Here is a 6,696-nt window from a genome sequence, read left to right as displayed (position 1 = left end):
ATCCAATGCTCATGTTTTTCTATTAAAGAAGCTTCCTGTAACGTAATACTAACATAAGTGAGCCCTTACATAAGACCTTAAGCTTGCTCCCAATTTTTATAATTTAAAAGGCTTGGCTGACAAAACGGAATTCTTAAAAAAACAAAAAACAAAACAAAACAAAACAAAAAAAAGCAGCAAGTGCTGTGCGGCCTGAGTGCACTGAAAGGTTGCCAGTTCGATTCCCAGTCAGGGCACAATCCCAGGTTGGGGCATATATGGAAGGCAATTGATCTCTCTCTCTCTCTCTCTCTCTCCCTCTCCCTCTCCCTCTCCCCCTTTCTCTCCCCGTCTCCCCCTCTCTCCCTCCCTCAGTCTTCCCTGCTCCTTCCCTTTCTCTGTCTAAACAAGTTCATGGGTGAGTATTAAAACAATTAATTAATTAATTGATTAATCACATATTAATTAAATAAATAAGAGCCAGCCCGTGTATCTCAGTAGTTGATTATCGACCCATGTGCCAGGAGGTCGCCACTTCAATTCTTGGTCAGGCCACATGCCCAGGTTTTGGGCTCGATCCATGTTGATACTTCTCTCTCATCGATGTTTCCATCTCTCTTCCTTCCCCTCCTCTCTAAAAAAAGGGAAAAATCAATAAAAACATATTTTTTAAAAAGAAAGAAAATAGCAGATGCTGTGGAGAAAAGCGAAGTCCAGCAGGCCAGGGAGACCGGGGTGCAGACAAGTGGTAATCTGACAAAGGGCGGCCAGGCAGGCCTCAGCAAAGGTCAGGGGTCATGGGAAGATGCAGCAGGGGATGGGGATGTAAAGTACAGTATAGAGCAGCGGTTCTCAACCTGTGGGTCGCGACCCCTGAAAATACATCCTGCATATCAGATATTTACATTACGATTCATAACAGTAGCAAAATTACAGTTATGAAGTAGCAACGAAAACAACTTTATGGTTGGGGGTCACCACAACATGAGGAACTGTATTAAAGGGTCGCGGCATGAGGAAGGTTGAGAACCACTGATATAGAGAGTATAGTCAATAATATTGCAATAACTATGTATGGTGACTGAAGGGTACTAGGTTTATTGGAGAGGGATCACTTCATAAGTTATATGAATGTCTAACAAGTGAGCTGTATACCTGAAACTAATATAATATTGAATGTTAATGGTAATTGAAAAATATTTCAAGTCTTCAGGGAAAACTGTGATAGAGGGACAGTACTGGGGCCAGGCTGTTGGAGGCAGAGGACGGACTGGAGAGCCAGAGGTAGGAGGAGTCGGGGTAGGGGTGGGACGGTGCAGACCACACAGATTTGTAGGACCTGGAGGCCACTGGAAGGATTTGGCTTGTACTCGGAGCAACGCACATTATGATATAATTCTATGTAAGGTGAAGGCACTTATTACAGCAGAGCATTTATTCCAGTTGCAATTGTCTTTCATTCTGGCCTCTGGCCTCAGCACAGCATTGAATCTACTCTTGCTAAGATCATTAATAAACTCCTAATTGGCAAGTGCATGTACACTTTCCAGATCTTATCAGCTCTCTATTGCATTTGATATCTATTTGACATTTATACAAAATATACTTCTTTATACTTGAGATGCTATATGTAACACATTAAATGTAAATTGATCATAAGCTGCAACCACATGTTGAAAATTGTTATATGTATGATTAGAGTCAAATTGAGGGAACAGTGTGTAGGGGGAGCCTTCACAGATCTAAGCAGTGTTCTTGACCCCAGATACAGCTGGTTCAAACTTGCAATTACCTGGGTGGCTTCAGGCAAGTTACTCAATATTTCTGAGCTTCATTTCTCTCATCTTCAAAAATCTTTAAAAGATTATTGCGAATAGCTTGTTATTATACCCATTTTGCAGATGGGCAAACAAGTCCAGAGAGATAAGGAACCAACTTCTTATCCCTCCTCTGAACAGAGAAAACATCTGCACCAGTGAAAACTGGAAATAACCATCAGCCATGCTCCATGGTGAGCCATCGCAGCTCTGCAGAGGTGGGCTAAGGCAGTGACAGCTCACGGAACAACTTGCTTTCAAAATAATTTTAGATCCACTCAAACTTACAGATAAAGGGGCACTTGAAACCACGAGATCTATACAATCATGACTGTAGTAATTCTACTATGGCTTAGAAAATTTAAAAGCAAGTATAACCAAACATTCACCCATTATTTGAAAAATAGGGGTATACATGAATGTTTATAAAACTTCTAGTTTTGACCAATGCATTTCCTTGGTATAGCCTTAAGACTAGTCCTTGTTTCATCCTTGAAATTAGTAAAATTTACATTAATGTAAATGGAATGATATTATAGATTAGATTATAAGTTATGAAGCAGTTAGAAACTGAGGGAAGGCAGAAATCAATGAAGAAGAAAATGAAAGAAAGATTGACACATGAGTAAAATAAATATCTGGTTATTTAGAAAAACAACAACAACAAATAGATAAGTCTGACCAAGCAAAATTAAAGAGAAAATGCCAATAAAAAGATTAGGAGTGCCCTGGCCAGCATGGCTCAGTTGATTGGATATCATCCTGTGCACCAAAAAGTTGCAGGTTCAATGCCTGGTCAGGACACATGCCCCGGTTGTGGGCTCAACCCCTGGACCGGGGTGTGGGGGGATGGGGCAGTGCAGGAAGCAATCAATGGATAGTGCTCTCTCACATCAATGTTTCTCTCTTTCTCTCCCTCTCCTTTTCTCTCTCTCTAAAATCTTAAGTAGACCTAGCCAATTTGGCTCAGTAGATAAAGCATTGGCCTGTGGATTGAAGAGTCCTGGTTTTGATTCTGGTCAGGGGCACATACCTCGGATACCTGGGTTGTAAGCTGAATCCCCTGGTTGGAACCCATGTGGGAGGCAGTCAATTGATGTGTCTTTCTCACATCATTGTTTCTTTCTGTGTCTCTCCCCATTCCTTCCACTCTCTTAAAAAAAAAGAAAAAGAAAAAATATCTCGGTGTGAGGATTAACAAAAAAAAAAATCTTTAATAAAAAGAAGGCGTCCTGACAACATGGATGGACCTTAAGGGCATGTGCTAAATGAAATAAATCAGACAGAAAAAGACAAAGACTGTGTGATATATTAGATCATAATAATGTGCTATCAAAATTAATTTCACTTATGAATTTTTAATTTTTTGAATGTGGTTGCCAGAAAATGTAAAATATTTCTATTGAAGTGTGCTGGTCTAGAATATTGGGATATTCCCTCAATGTTAGAGAACTCTGTTCTGAGTTTGGGGAAGAGGAATTTCTTATTACAAATTTGCTCAGTTTCCTGCAGAGAAGGAAAAATGGTAGCGGCAGCAGCAGCAGCAGCAACACTTACCTGATATCCTAGGTAATGGAGGCATTAAGACAATGCAAGATCCCCAAATAACGCCATAAATAATATTGTTGCATCAAAGTGGCTATGACTGGAGAATGGGTGCGGTCCTCACAAGACTGTTCTCACATTGCTATATTCTGACCTGGCTGCACTAAAAAGTAAGATAAAAAGAAAAGATGGTTAAAAAGCAGTAGGGACGCTGTCTTGAAATAAAATTGCCTCCTTACTTTGTCCTTGCCCAGTTTAGCATCAGTGCCTTATTGATCAGAATTAGGAAGTTAATAAGGTTTGGGCTAATTAATCAGGTGGGTAGGGACTGGAACAGCACTGCACAGCTTAATCAAGTCATCAAAACTCCCAAGCCATGAAGAAGGTAATTAAAGGAAAAGGATGCCTGTTATATAGTAACAGGAAACCAGGAGCCGACAAGGTCAAGATAGAGAACCTCCATTTTCCTTTGTACACTTCCCTGATGTAAATCAGACCCAATGACCAGAGCTCATTGCTCAGCTTCCTATCAGAGAATTAGTTGGATGCGTTTGTAAATCACCTCGTTGGGTAATTTACTTGCCCTAGACCAAATGTCAATGAAACTATACTCTTTTATAACAAAGTTTGCTTCTGCTAGGTTCTGCAGGAATGAGCTCTTTAGGGTAGTTGTCATTCATAGTCGCCGCCATTTTGATTTATAAGCAACAGATAATTCAGTAGTTGATTATTCAACGGATACTGAGAATTGAGCTTCCAAACATTGTGCTAGACACTGGACCATGCACCTTAAAAACTGTAGAGCCCTGACTGGTTTGGCTCAGTGGATAGAGCATCGGCCTGCGGACTGAAGGGTCCCAGGTTCGATTCCAGTCAAGGGCATGTACCTTGGTTGTGGGCACATCCCCAGTTGGGGGTGTGCAGGAGGCAGCTGATCAATGTTTCTCTCTCCATCAATGTTTTTAGCTCTCTATCCCTCTCCCTTCCTCTCTGTAAAAAATCAATACAATATATTTTTTAAAAAACCTGTAGAAATCTACTTATTCAGATAAGTTATGCTTTGAGACAAATGCTGGAGAATCTTGGGGAATACAGTGGGGCCTTGACTTACGAGTGTCCCGACTAACGAGTTTTTCGAGATACCAGCTATCTCTCGGCCAATCTTTTGCATTGAGTTGACAGAGTATTTTGAGTTAATGAGCTCCTTAACGAGCTCGGTCTCCGAACAAATTAAACTCGTAAGTCAAGGCCCCACTGTATTGCCTAACCCTGGGCCTCCCTCTATTGGTTCCCACCCAGCCCCCCTCAGGATAATCCATTGTAAATAAGAACAATGTGGGAGGAGGCTGAGGGGAGGAAGAAGATGGGAAAGTAAAGGCAGAGGTTGCTGTGTGTAATGGAGACATCATTATGCGTGGATTGGCCGCTGTTGGCCTGGGGAAATTGACTAAAAAAAGAAGCTGAGGTTTGCAGCTCTTCACACTGGGTCTGATCTTGCAGCCTAATGAGAATCAGCAAAGCACCACTATATTTGGGGGATAACCAAAGGACCCCGAGAGAAGAGCCCATTGCATTTTGGAGCCAGAAAACCTAAGGTCCTTGTCAAGAGCATTACAGTAGAGTGGAGAGAGCAGAAGCCAGATCACCGGGGAGGCAGTGTGACCCTCATCTTTCTAGTCTCCCCCTACCTCTTCCCAAACTCTTTTCCTCCCTGTGAGGGCCTGTTGAGCTAATTATGACCTGAATGTTCCCTGTTTTTCCTGCCGCAGTCTAGTCTCTGATTCCCTGAGTTCCTCCAGTTCCTAGTAACTCTTATTAGCATGTGAATGAGAAGTATCTCTAAATTAATTCATCTATTCACTATAATGTAATTTCCCCAGATTAACTGGGAAAATCCTGAAAATAAATAAAAGAAATGAGGGAGTCCTATCCTTCACAGATATTAAAATATTTCATAAAACTACAGTAAGTGAAACTGTGGGGTTCACGGCTGACTGTGTGGATCAAGAATATACAGATATTATGTTAAATTTTAGGAAACATCACTGTTTAACACAAAACAAAAATGTATGTTTGATTTATAATGTATATTAAAGTAAAATATATGATCAATGGTACAGAACAGGAAGTAAAGAAATAGAGCAAATTCATTTGAGAATTTATCACAGTATAAGAGAAAGGTGACATTTCAAATCACTGAGGTAGCATACAATTTAGTCAATTAATGATGCTGGAGTAGATATCTAGCATTCTCACCCCCAAATAGAATTCCAGATGGAGACAGGCATATACACAAGGGTGATTATTACTGTTGTTTGTAGTAGAAAAAGATGGGAAACAACCTAAAGCTGTTGTAGGGTTAAATCATTTATGGTATCTGCAGGAAGCAGAGGCTGTCTGAAAAGGAAAAAGGTATGCTATATCAAACTTTTCAAGCTCTGTTGCTACATATGAAAAGGAGTGTGTAGACCAATACCTGACAGACTTTCTGTAAATATATGTACACACAAGTGACTGTGTGTGTAAAGAAGTAAGCATTCTAGAAGGATATTTAAGAAACCAAGAGTGGAAGAGAAACACCTACTTTGCCTTATATACATTTTTCTGGCTTGAATTTTTAAAAAATATATATTTTTTATTGATTTCAGAGAGGAAGGGAGAGAGGGAGAGAGAGATAGAAACATCAATGATGAAAGAGAATCCTCAATTGGCTGCCTCCTGCACAGCCAAGTAAGCATTCTAGAAGGATATTTAAGAAACCAAGAGTGGAAGAGAAACACCTACTTTGCCTTATATACATTTTTCTGGCTTGAATTTTTAAAAAATATATATTTTTTATTGATTTCAGAGAGGAAGGGAGAGAGGGAGAGAGAGATAGAAACATCAATGATGAAAGAGAATCATTAATTTGCTGCCTCCTGCACAGGTCCTCCCCTGCAGGGATCGAGCCTGCAACCCAGTCATGTGCCCTGACCAGGAATTGAACCGTGACCTCCTGGTTCATAGGTTGATACTCAATCACTGAGCCACGCTGGCCGGGCTTCTGGCTTGAATTCTTCAATTAAAAAAACTAGTTGAAAAAAGATATGAAAGAGGTTTACTTCTTTCTAGCAACTTCTGGGGCCGTTTTAGAATGATAAGATTGGGATGTGAGGGTAAGACCAGAGTTTGACCCAGGCTGAATTCTTAGTGAGCTGTGTGACTTATGGGCACATATCCTTCCCGAACATGAATTTTCTTTAATAAGTCATAATCCCTGACTTTTAGGTTTATTTTGAAGGCCAAATGAATTAATGTATACAATTCATAGCATAATACCCGACACTTATTACGAACTGACACAGTGCAGGCTTCC

General features: G+C 40.4%; 1 pseudogene; it reads right to left on the bottom strand.

The window, feature by feature from the left end:
* LOC102769813 overlaps window positions 1-6,696 on the bottom strand; it is a 32,362-nt pseudogene that overhangs the window by 25,027 nt on the left and 639 nt on the right.

The sequence above is a fragment of the Myotis davidii genome, unplaced genomic scaffold, assembly GCF_000327345.1.
Source record: "Myotis davidii unplaced genomic scaffold, ASM32734v1 scaffold200, whole genome shotgun sequence".
Lineage (NCBI taxonomy): Eukaryota > Metazoa > Chordata > Mammalia > Chiroptera > Vespertilionidae > Myotis > Myotis davidii.
Note: the sequence above shows the minus strand (reverse complement) of the source record. Positions and strands in the feature narration are given on the sequence as shown.